We start from the raw sequence: 13495 nt of genomic DNA, 5'->3' as shown, positions 1-13495 counted from the left end.
TGGTGGGCAGGTCCACGTCTGGTGGTGTGTTGTGGGGTGTCTGTGGCCTTATTATGATTTTAGGCAGCCTCTCTCCTAATGGATGGGGTTGTGTTCCTGTCTTGCTAGTTGTTCGGCATAGGGTGTCCTGCATTGTCACTTGCTGGTCGTTGAGTGGAGCTAGGTTTTGGCGTTGAGATGGAGATCTCTGGGAGATTTTTGCCATTTGATATTACGTGGAGTTGGGAGGTCTCTTGTGGACCAGTGTCCTGAACTTGGCTCTCCCACCTCAGTGGCCCTGCCCTGACACCTGGCTGGAGCACCAAGAGCCTGTCCTCCACACAGCTCAGAATAAAAGGGAGAAAGGAAAGAAAGAAAGAAGATAAAATAAAATAACGTAAAATAAAATAAAATAAAGTTATTAAAATAAAAAATAATTATTAAGAAAAAAATTATTTTTAAGTTAAAAAAAAAAAGACAGAGAGAACCGTAGGACAAATGTTAAAAGCAAAGCTATACAGACAAAATCACACACAGAAGCATACACATACACACTCACAAAAAGAGAAAAAGGGAAAAAATACATATATATCGTTGCTCCCAAAGTCCAGCTCCTCAATTTCGGTTGATTCATTGTCTATTCAGTTATTCCACAGATGCAGGGTACATCAAGTTTATTGTGGAGATTTAATCCTCTGCTCCTGTGGCTGCTAGGAGATATTTCCGTTTCTCTTCTTTGTTCTCACAGCTCCCGGGGTTCAGCTTTGGATTTGGACCCGCCTCTGCGTGTAGGTCACCTGAGGGTGTCTGTTCTTTGCTCAGACAGGATGGGGTTAAAGGAGCAGCTGATTCGGGGGCTCTGGCTCACTCAGGCCATGGGGAGGGAGGGGTACGGATGCGGGGCGAGCCTGCTGCGTCAGAGACCACCGTGACGTTGCAGCAACCTGAGGCACACTGTGCGTTCTCCCGGGGAAGCTGTCCCTGGATCACGGGACCCCGGCAGTGGCGGGCTGCACAGCCTCCCGGAAGGGAGGTGTGGATAGTGACCTGTGCTTGTACACAGGCTTCTTGGTGGCTGCAGCAGCAGCCTTAGCATCTCATGCCCATCTCTGGAGTCTGTGCTGATAGCCGCAGCTCACGCCCATCTCTGGAGCTCCTTTAAGTGGTGTTCTTAATCCCCTCTCCTCACGCACCAGGAAACAAAGAGGCAAGAAAAAGTCTCTTGCCTCTTCGGCAGCTCCAGACCTTTTCCCGGACTCCCTCCCGGCTAGCTGTGGTGCACTAGCCCCTTCAGGCTGTGTTCACGCCGCCAGCCAACCGCAGTCCTCTCCCTGGAATTGCCTGAAGGGGCTAGCTGTGGTGCACTAGCTCAGGCTGTGTTCACGCCGCCAGCCAACCGCAGTCCTCTCCCTGGAATTTGACCTCCGAAGCCCAAGCCTGAGCTCCCAGCCACCGCCCGCCCCAGTGGGTGAGCAAACAAGCCTCTTCGGCTGGTGAGTGCTGGTCGGCACTGATCCTCTGTGCAGGAATCTCTCCGCTTTGCCCTCCGCACCCCTTTTGATGCGCTCTCCTCCATGGCTCCAAAACTCCCCGCTCTGCTATCCGCAGTCTGCGCCTGCAAAGGGGCTTCCTAGTGTGTGGAAACCTTTCCTCCTTCGCAGATCCCTCCCACTGGTGCGTGTTCTGTCCCTATTCTTTGTCTCTGTTTTTTCTTTTTTCTTTTACCCTGCCCAGGTATGTGGGGAGTTTCTTGCCTTTTGGGAGGTCTGAGATCTTCTGCCAGCATTCAGTAGGTGTTCTGTAGGAGTTGTTCCACATGTAGATGTATTTCTGACGTATTTTTGGGGAGGAAGGTGATCTCAGCGTCTTACTCTTCCGCCATCTTGAAGTGCCTCCGCTCTTCTTTTTAATATAGTTTTTAGCACCTGTTATCACTGGTGGATTTGTTTTTCGGTTTGGTTGCTCTCTTCATTCGTTCTTTCTTCTTTTTTTTTATTACTTTAAATTTTGTTTTATTTTAAATAATTTTTAAAATTTTTTATTTTAATAACTTTTTTATTTCATTTTTTTCCTCTCGTTCTTTCTTTTTTTTCTCCCTTTTCTTCTGAGCTGTGTGGTTGACAGGGTCTTGGTGCTCCCCCTGGCTGTCAGGCCTGTGCCTCTGAGGTGGGAGAGCCGAGATCAGGACATTGGTCCACCAGAGACCTCCTGGCTCCACGTAATATCAAATGGCAAAAGCTCTCCCAGAAATTTCCATCTCAATGCTAAGACCCAGCTCCACTCAACGACCAGCAACCTACAGTGCTGGAAACTCTCTGCCAAACAACTAGCAAGGCAGGAACAAAACCCCACCCATTATCAGAGAGGCTGCCTAAAGTCATAAGGTCACAGACACTCCAAAAAACACACCACCGGCCGTGGTCCTGCCCACCAAAAAGACAAGATCCAGCCTCATCCACCAGAACACAGGCACCAGTACCCTCCACCAGGAAGCCTACACAACCCATTGAACCAATCGTAGCCACTGGGGGCAGACATCAAAAACATTGGGAACTACAAACCTGCAGCCTGCGAAAAGGAGACCCCAAACACAGTAAGTGAAGCAAAATGAGAAGACAGAGAAATACACAGCAGATGAATGAGCGAGGTAAAAGCCCACCAGGCCAAACAAATGAAAAGGAAGTAGACAGTCTACCTGAAAATGAATTCAGATAATGATAGTAAAGATGATCCACAATCTTGGAAGTAGAATGGAGAAAATACAAGAAAAGTTTAACAAGGACCTAGAAGAAAAGCACAGAGTTCCATATGGGATAAATTGAAGGAGAAACACGACAAAACACATATTAATCAAACTATCAAAAATTCAATACAAAGAAAAAATATTAAAAGCAGCAAGGGAAAAACAACAAATAACATACAAGGGAATCCCCATAAGGTTAACAGCTGATCTTTCAGCAGAAACTCTGCAAGCCAAAAGGGAGTGGCAGGACATATTTAAAGTGATAAAAGGGAAAAACCTACAACCAAGATTACTCTACCCAGCAAGGATCTCATTCAGATTCGATGGAGAAATTAAAACCTTTACAGACAAGGAAAGGTGAAGAGAATTCAGCACCATCAAACCAGCTTCACAACAATGCTTAAGGAAACTTCTCTAGACAGGAAACACAAGAGAAGGAACAGACCTACAATAACAAACCCAAAACAATTAAGAAAATGGTAATAGGAACATACATATCGATAACTACCTTAAATATAAATGGATTAAGTGTTCCAATCAAAAGAAATAGACTGGCTGAATGGATACAAAAATAAGACCCATATATATGCTCTCAGCAAGATACCCACTTCAGATCTAGGGACACATACAGGCTGAAAGTGAGGGGATGGAAAAAGATATTCCATGCAAATGGAAATCAAAAGAAAGCTGGAGTAGCAATTCTCATATCAGACAAAATAGACTTTAAAATAAAGACTATTACAAGAGACAAAGAAGGACACTACATAATGATCAAGGGATCAATCCAAGAAGAAGATATAACAATTGTAAATATTTATGCACCCAACATAGGAGCACCTCAATATATAAGGCAAATGCTAACAGCCATGAAAGAGGAAATCGACAGTAACACAATCATAGTAGGGGACTTTAACACCCCACTTTCACCAATGGACAGATCATCCAAAATGAAAAAAAAATAAGGAAACACAAGCTTTAAATGATACATTAAACAGCATTGACTTAATTGGTATTTATAGGACATTCCATCCAAAAACAACAGAATATACTTGATTCTCAAGTGGTCATGGAACATTCTCCAGTATAGATCATATCTTGGTTCACAAATCAAGCCTTGGTAAATTTAAGAAAATTGAAATCATGTGAAGTGTCTTTTCTGACCACAACGGTATGAGACTAGATATCAGTTACAGGAACAAAATCTGTAAAAAATATAAACACATGGAGGCTAAACAATACACTACTTAATAACCAAGAGATCACTGAAGAAGTCAAAGAGGAAATCAAAAAATACCTAGAAACAAATGACAATGAAAACATGACAACCCAAAACCTATGGGCTACAGCAAAAGCAGTTCTAAGAGGGAAGTTTATAGCAATACAGTCCTACTGTAAGAAACAGGAAACATCTCAAATAAACAACGTAACCTTACACCTAAAGCAATTAGAGAAAGAAGAGCAAAAAAACCCCAATGTTAGCAGAAGGAAAGAAATCATAAAGATCAGACCAGAAATAAATGAAGAAGAAATGAAGGAAACTGTAGCAACTTTCAATAAAACTAAAAGCCGGTTCTTTGAGAAGATAAACAAAATTGATAAACCATTAGCCAGACTCATCAAGAAAAAAAGGGAGAAGACTCAGATCAATAGAATTAGAAATGGAAAAGGGGAAGTAACAACTGACACTGCAGAAATACAAAGGATCATGAGCGATTACTACAAGCAAATATATGACAATAAGATGGACGACCTGGAAGAAATGGAAAATTCCTAGAAAAGCACAACCTCCCGTGACGGAACCAGGACGAAATAGAAAATATAAACAGACTAGTCACAAGCACTGAAATTGAGACTATGATTAAAAATCTTCCAACAAACAACAGCCCCGGATCAGATGGCTTCACAGACGAATTCTATCAAACACTTAGAGAAGAGCTAACACCTATCCTTCTCAAACTCTTCCAAAATATAGCAGAGGGAGGAACACTCCCAAACTCATTCTACAAGGTCACCATCACTCTGATACCAAAATCAAAGATGTCACAAAGAAAGAAAACTACAGGCAAATAACACTGATGAACATTGATGCAAAAATCTTCAAGAAAATACTAGCAAACAGAATCCAACAGCACATTAAAAGGATCATACACCATGATCAAGTGGGGTTTATCCCCAGGAATGCAAGGATTCTTCAATATACGCAAATCAATCAATGTGATAAACCATATTAACAAATTGAAGGAGGAAAACCATCTGATCATCTCAATAGATGCAGAAAAAGCTTTCAACAAAATTCAACACTGATTTATGATAAAAATCTTCTGGAAAGTAGGCATAGAGGGAACTTATCTCAACATAATAAAGGCCATATATGACAAACCCACAGACAACATCCTTCTCAATGGTGAAAAACTGAAACCATTTCCTCTAAGATCAGGAACATGCCAAGGTTGTCCGCTCTCACGACTATAATTTAACATAGTTTTGGAAGTTTTAGCCACAGCAATCAGATAAGAAAAAGAAATAAAAGGAATCCAAATCGGAAAAGAAGAAGTAAAGCTGTCACTGTTTGCATATTACATGATACTATACATAGAGAATCCTAAAGATGGCATCAGAAAACTACTAGAGCTAATCAATGAATTTGGTAAAGTAGCATCATTGCACAGAAATACAATATCAATGCACAGAAATCTCTTGCATTCCTATACACTAATGATGAAAAATCTGAAAGAGAGATTAAGGAAACACTCCCATTTACCATTGCAACAAAAAGAATAAAATACCTAGGAATAAACCTACCTAAGGAGGCAAAAGACCTGTACTCAGAAAACGATAAGTTACTGATGAAATATACTACAAAGATGACACAAACAGATGGAGAGATATACCATGTTCTTGGATTGGAAGAATCAATATTGTGAAAATGACTATACTACTCAAAGCAATCTACAGATTCAATGCAATCCTCTCTGATGAAAGAAATTAAAAGTGATACAAACAGATGGAGAAATATACCGTATTCTTGGCTTGGAAGAATCAGCATCATGAAAATGACTATATTACCCAAAGCTATCTATGGATTCATTGCAATCTCTATCAAACTACCAATGACATTTTTCACAGAACTAGAAAAAAAAATTTCACAATTTGTATGGAAACACAAAAGACCCCGAATAGCCAAAGCAATCTTGAGAAAGAAAGACGGAGCTGGAGGAATCAGGCTCCCAGACTTGAGACTATACTACAAATCTACAGTAATCAAGACGGTATGGTACTGGCACAAAAACAGAAATATAGATCAATGGAACAGGATAGAAAGCCCAGAGATAAACGCATGCTCATATGGTCACCTTATTTTTGATAAAGGAGGCAAGAATATACAGTGGTGAAAAGACAGCCTTTTAATAAGTGGTGCTTGGAAAACTGCACAACTCCGTGTAAAAGAATGAAATTAGAACACTGCCTAACATCACACACAAAAATAAACTCAAAATGGATTAAAGACCTAAATGTAAGGCCAGACACCAGCAAACTCTTAGAGGAAAACATAGGCAGAATACTCTATGACATAAATCACAGCAAGACTTTTTTTGACCCACATCCTAGAGAAGTGGAAGTAAAAACCAAAATAAACAAATGGGACCTAATGAAACTTAAAAGCTTTAGCACAGGAAAGGAAACCATAAACAAGACAAAAAGACAACCCTCAGAATGGGAGAAAATATTTGCAAATGAAGCAGCTGACAAAGGATTAATCTCCAAAATTTACAAGCAGTTCATGCAGTTCAATATCAAAAGAACAAATAACCCAATCCAAAAATGGGCAGAAGACCTAAATAGACATTTCTCCAAAGAATATATACAGATTGCCAACAAATGCATGAAAGGACGCTCAACATCTCTAATCATTAGAGAAATGCTTATCAAAAGTACGATGAGGTATCACCTCACACCAGTTAGAATGGCCATCTTCAAAAACTCTACAAACAATAAATGCTGGAGAGGGTATAGAGAAAGGGAACCCTCTTGCACTGTTGGTGGGAATGTAAATTGATACCACTGCTATGGAGAACAGTATGGAGGTTCCTTAAAAAACTAAAAATTGAACTGCCATATGACCCGGTAATTCCACTACTGGGCAAATATCCTGAGAAAACCATAATTCAAAAAGAGTCGTATACCACAAGGTTCATTGCAGCACTACTTACAATAGCCAGGACATGGAAGCACCCTAATTGCCCATCGACACTTAGGAGATCAGCTTGGTGTTTTGTGACCACCTAGAGGGGTGGAATAGGGAGGGTGAGAGGAATACACAAGAGGGAGGAGATATGGGGACATATGTATATGTATAGCTGATTCACTTTGTTATATAGCAGAAACTAACACACCATTGTAAAGCAATTTTATTCCAGTTAACATGTTAAAAATAAATGGTATTGGCAGTGATGAAAGAGAAAGAAGAGTCTAGGATGATTCTCAAGATGAATGGATAAAGAAGATGTGGCACATATATACAGTGGAATATTACTCAGCCATAAAAAGAAACGAAATTGAGTTATTTGTAGTGAGGTGGATGGACCTAGAGTCTGTCATACAGAGTGAAGTAAGTCAGAAAGAGAAAAACAAATACTGTATGCTAACACATATATATGGAATCTAAGAAAAAAAAAAGACATGAAGAGATTAGTGGTAGGATGGGAATAAAACACAGACCTACCAGAGCTTGGATTTGAGGATATGGTGAGGGGGAAGGGTAAGCTGTGACGAAGTGAGAGAGTGGCATGGACATATATACACTACCAAATGTAAAATAGATAGCTAGTGGGAAGCAGCCGCATAGCACAGGGAGATCAGCTCTGTGCTTTGTGACCACCTAGAGGGGTGGGATAGGGAGGGTGGGAGGGAGGGAGACGCAAGAGGGAAGAGATATGGGAACATATGTATATGTATAACTGATTCACTTTGTTGTAAAGCAGAAACTAACACACCATTGTAGATTCACTTTGTTCTAAAGCAGAAACTAACGCACTATTGTAAAACAGTTATACTCCAATAAAGATGTTAAAAAAAAAGATTCTAATGTGATTTTCTGTGTGCTTTTTGAAGCCATTAACAAAGAGAGGGCATTTTGAAGGAATAGGTTTGGATGGACAAAGGTGAGTTTGGTTTTGGACATGCTGAGATTAAGTCATCCATGAATCCTAGTTGGAGAAGCCTGGAGTGGTGCTCAGAAGAGAGGTCAGAGCTAGAGGTAGATTTGAGTTACCACGATGGGGTGTTCACTGATGCTGTGGGAATGAAATAGGTATTCCAGAGAAAGGATGTGAGGAAGAGGGGCAGACTTACTGTGTTTCACTGAGGAAGAGTTTAGATAAGAAAACCCTTGTTCTAAGTCTTTATCCAAAACTTGAATCACCTGAGGGATTTATATTTTAAGATTCAGGAAGGCAAATAATCGAATTATTTTCATGTCCATTTGCTCTCATTTATTTATTCTGCTGGTATCAGGAGAACTGATGTTGTAATGCCTTAAAATAAGTTCTATCTATTTACAGCTCTCTGTGGGTCTGGAAGTCACAAAATCTTTGTAAATTTTCCAAGTCTTTGAGAACAGCCTTCACGGTATGTGCTTTCAGACCACAGGCATATGGTGAGAGTGTGCTTGCCTTCCAAAAGCAGACATTGAGAAACAGGAGAGTTTGGATATAGTTTAGACAGTTTTTGAACTGATTTAGCAGTAATGGGTCAACTCTGTTTTAATGACTATATTTTATTTTCTTGAGAGCATACATTGTGCATGTTCTCATGGATTTCCATATATATATTTCAGAATTTTAAATATTTTATCTGGCATGTAGTCCATTCATATTCATGACTAGACATGTGAATATGGTCATTTTAATAATATAAAGCAAAAACACTGTATGTAATTCTCTTGTAATTGACGAGCTCAAGTTCTAGCCTTTTTTTTAATTGAAATACATTTGACATATAACATTGTGTAAATTTAAGGTGTACATGTTTTTTGATACATTTGTATATTGTAGTATGATTGCTATTGTAGTGATAATTAGCACCTCTATCACATCACTTGAATTGTCTTTTTTTTTTTTTTTTTTTTTTTTTTTTTTTTTGCGGTACGCGGCCCTCTCACTGCTTTTTTTTTTTGCGGTACGCGGGCCTCTCACTGCCGTGGCCTCTCCCGTTGCAGAGCACAGGCCCCGGACGCACAGGCTCAGCTTCCATAGCTCACGGGCCCAGCCGCTCCGCGGCATGTGGGATCCTCCCAGACCGGGGCACGAGCCCGTATCCCCTGCATCGGCAGGCGGACGCACAACCACTGCGCCACCAGGGAAGCCCCTGAATTGTCTTTTTTTAGTGGTTAGAATCATTAAGTTCTAGTCTCGTAGCAAGTTTGATGGTTGTAATACAATGTTATCAATATTCTAGCCTATTTTCTTCTTATATTGGGTTACTATAAAAATGTGTCTGCCAAAACCACTTGTAAACAAGTAGGTAATATGAACAGATTCTCATGTGAATTGATCTGAATGTTTACCAGCAAATAGATACATTTTGTTCTTATAAGACAAATAAGCAACTTTTTTGTATTGTAGTGATATTTTAAGTTGGTACATAAAATAGAGATGATAATACAACAAAATCTTCTGTCAGTTTTAATAATAGCAAATGGGGTTTTTGTTGCTCTGTTTTTATGGTGCCCTTTTGGAAAAAGGCATTTTCTGAGGCCAGAAAAAAGTGATTTTTGAAAGGCCATACAAAATGTTATTTCAAATTTAAACATAATTGAAATATATTAGCAAAAACTTACTCATATCAGAAATGAATTCAGGAACTCATTGAATGACAAAATTGTTTATACCTAAGAAGAACAGAATCAGAACTTAGCAGTAGATTTCTAGACACTATTTTCAAAATAATTTTTTGTGTGCAATGAGAAATTAGCAGGCATATATGTTTTATATAGTTATGGTACATTTTCCTGTAAATAGTGTATTCTTGAAGAATTGAATTTAACTTGAATTTTTAATAGATTTTATTGAATATAATAAATAATAGAATATTATTTATTAGAATAATAATAGAATAAATAGAATGAACTAATATTAATAAAGTTTACCCAAAGACACAGAGCCAGTAAGCAAAACTCAGATCATAAAGACTTCAGAGCTTACCTGTTTTTTAAATTTTTATTTTATATTGGAATATAGTTGATTTACAGTGTTGTGTTAGTTTCAGATGTACAGCAGAGTGATATAGTTCTACATATGTCTATTCTTTTTCAGATTCTTTTCCAATATAGGTTATTACAGAGTATTGAGTATAGTTCCCTGTGCTATTCAGTAGGTCCTTGTTGATTATCTATTTTATATATGGTAGTGTGTATGTTAATCCCAACCTCCTAGTTTATCCTCCCCCTCCCCTGGTCTTTCCCCTGTGGTAACCATAAGTTTGTTTTCTATGTTGTGAGTCTGTTTCTGTTTTGTAAGTTTTGTAAATAAGTTCATTTGTATCATTTTTTAGATTCCACATATAAGTGATATGGCATTTGTCTTTCTCTGTCTGACTTACTTCACTTAGTATGATCATCTCTAGGCCCATCCATGTTGCTGCAAATGGCATCATTTCATTCTTTTTTTGTGGCTGAGTAATATTCCATTGCATATAGGTACGACTTCTCCTTAACAGCTTACGTATTTAATTACCACCCTATGTGTGATATTCCTGTTTCTTGGAGTGTGGGTAGAGAACTCTGAGCTTCCTGTCAATTTCTTGCTCCCTTTCTTGTAGGGCTCTCTTCCATCTTTGCAAAGTGATCAGATAGAAGTAAATGACTGGGAAGTATGGAAATGTCATTGGCTTAAATGTAAATTAATAGAGTATACAAATCGAAGGTACAAATGGTAGAAGTACCAGAAAGTTATATACTATTGCTTTCTTTGTGAGTTTACCCTTTGTGTGATAGGTCTTGCAAATTGGTGGCACCAATTTCATGAGATTTGAGGGGTAATAAAAGGTCTGTTGATTTTTATCTTTATCCACCTTAGTGTGAGTTTCAAATCCTTTGTTATTTATTTATTTTTATGAAGGTACAATTTACATAGAGTGAAATGCATTAATAATAATTGTACAGTGCAGTGTTTGACAAATGCATACACCCATGTAATCTATGCCTTTATCAAGATGTAGAAGTTTCCATTCTCCCCAGAGCGTTCTCTCTTGCCCTTTCCCAGTCAATCCCCACACCTCCCTCTCAGATTTCTATCACTGTAGATTAGTTTTGTCTGTTCTAGAACTCCATATAAATGGAATCATGCAATGTGTTCTCTTTTGTATCTGGCTTCTCTAATATATACTGTATAATCTTTGAGATTCATATTGGCTGTGTGAATCAACAGTTTTCCCCTTCTATTTCTGAGTGGTATTTCATTGTAAGAATATTATTATAATTTGTTTATTCATTTTCCTGTTGGATGGATATTTGTGTTGTTCTCTCTTTTTTTTTTTTTTTTTTTTTTTTTTTTGCGGTACGCGGGCCTCTCAATGTTGTGGCCTCTCCCGTTGCGGAGCACAGGCTCCGGACACGCAGGCTCAGCGGACATGGCTCACGGGCCTAGCTGCTCCGCGGCATGTGGGATCTTCCCGGACTGGGGCACGAACCCGTGTCCCCTGCATTGGCAGGCAGACTCTCAACCACTGTGCCACCAGGGAAGCCCTGTTCTCTTTTTTGATTATTATAAATCAAGTTGCTGTGAACATTCTTTTTTGTTTTTTGACTTGAAAGCATTTTATTAAACATTTTCGGATGTTGCTTCCTACTTTTAAGTATAAAAAAGGCATTTCAATAAAAACAAATATATAATGAAGTCATCTTCCTTTATGTGAAGAAATATGAATGAACTGTGCATTAATATTTAAAGGCAAAGTAGTTCATTGCCAAAACTTTAAATATCTCAAGAGCACAACAAATTCTGAACACACTAAGATCATGTTGCTACTTCAGTATTCTTGGGAATGGTGAGTGATTAGTTAGTCTGTGGTTTAGGATTGGTTTCCATGCTTGTTTCTTGAGCTTCTTCTACCTCTGAGAGCTTTTCATTGTTTTCCAGTGTTTGTTGAAGTTCATGGATGGTGCTAAGAAGAATGTGAAACTGTTTCCTTCTCAATTCCAGCTTATCTTCAATACTTCATTTAATATGTGAAAGATGCTCTAATTCCTTTCCCAGAGCCTGTAATTCCTTTAATGTCTCATGCCTCTCTGAATGATGCAGAATCACTTTTGCTAATGCATCATATTCTTGGCTATCTTTTCATATTCATTTTGCTTGAAGAATTTGCTTTTTGCACTCAGCGATTTTTTCATGTGCTCCAGCAATGCTACCTTCTATTTCTTTGTAAATTTTTTCATAATTTTCCATTTCTCTGAGATTCATATCGTGTACCAGCAAACTTTTGCCCATTGAAAATTCACATTGGGACAGTGTGCTCAGCATACGTTGGTACTGGCTGTATCCCTCTTCCTGGGATCCAGAGTTGTACCACTTAATGAAACTTTTCACTAGCAGATTAATTTTCCCATCATCTCCAGTGCCATCTCCATCAATGAGGAGACGCTTCCATATGACTTCATTAATCAGTCACGGCTCTCACGTGCGCGGTGGCGGTGGCCACTGTGAACATTCTTATACAAGTTTTTTTTGCAGTCAAATGTTTTTCTTTCACCTACGAATAGAATTACTTGGTCACAGGGCAGATGTATTTTTAGCTTTCATAAGATGCTGCCAAACCATTTTCCAAAGTGGTTGTACAGTTTGAAATTCCCATTTTATATTCCCATTAGCAATGTATGGAAATTCCCCTTGCTCTAAATCCACTCCACATTTGGTATTGTCAGTCTCTTTCATTTTAACAGTTTTAGAAGGTATCTTTTTATAACTTTAATCTTTTCAATCTTTCTGTGAGATTAGAGTTTTAAACTGTTCTGTATTGTAAAAGCAATATATTTTACAGAGTTTGGGAAAGACTGAAAATTTTAAGTAATAATGTAAAAATTACCTATAAGTCCGCAATTTAGTTTTCTAAACATTTAGTATAAAATTATTTTCATATATATAAATTATAATCTTATACTCTTTTGTCATTAAATATGCCCCCAAACCTTGAATTTTATGACATAATATTATTACACTATAGAGTATATTATAATTCATTTTACCATTTGTCAACGTTTTGAGATATGGATTGCCTCTAATTTTGTCCCAATATAAATAATACTGTGTGTGAAACATTCGTTGTTTTTTTTTTTTTTTTTACATTTTTTTAAACATCTTTATTGGAGTATACTTGCTTTACAATGTTGTGTTAGTTTCTGCTGTATAACAAAGTGAATCAGCTATATGTATACATATAACCCCATATCCCCTCCCTCTTGCGTCTCCCTCCCTCCCACCCTCCCTATCCCACCCCTCTAGGTGGTCACAAAGCACCGAGCTGATCTTCCTGTGCTGTGTAGCTGCTTCCCACTAGCTATCTATTTTACATTTGGTAGTGTATGTATGTCAGTGCTACTCTCACTTCATCTCAGCTTCCCCTTCCCCTTCCCCGTGTCCTCAAGGCCATTCTCTACATCTGCGTCTTTATTCCCGTCCTGCCCCTAGGTTCATCAGAACCATTTTTTTTTTTTTAGATTCCATATATATGTGTTAGCATATGATATTTGTTTTTCTCTTTCTGACTTACTTCACT

At 38.5% G+C, this 13495-nt stretch overlaps 1 protein-coding gene and 1 pseudogene across 1 annotated transcript in view; one reads left to right on the top strand and one right to left on the bottom strand.

Annotated features, from left to right (window-relative positions):
• Positions 1–13495, top strand: part of GPR158 (G protein-coupled receptor 158) — a 333029-nt gene that overhangs the window by 207878 nt on the left and 111656 nt on the right. The window lies entirely within an intron of this gene.
• Positions 11776–12381, bottom strand: LOC102974131 (THO complex subunit 7 homolog; annotated as a pseudogene).

Source organism: Physeter macrocephalus, chromosome 11 (assembly GCF_002837175.3).
Source record: "Physeter macrocephalus isolate SW-GA chromosome 11, ASM283717v5, whole genome shotgun sequence".
NCBI lineage: Eukaryota > Metazoa > Chordata > Mammalia > Artiodactyla > Physeteridae > Physeter > Physeter macrocephalus.
Note: the sequence above shows the minus strand (reverse complement) of the source record. Positions and strands in the feature narration are given on the sequence as shown.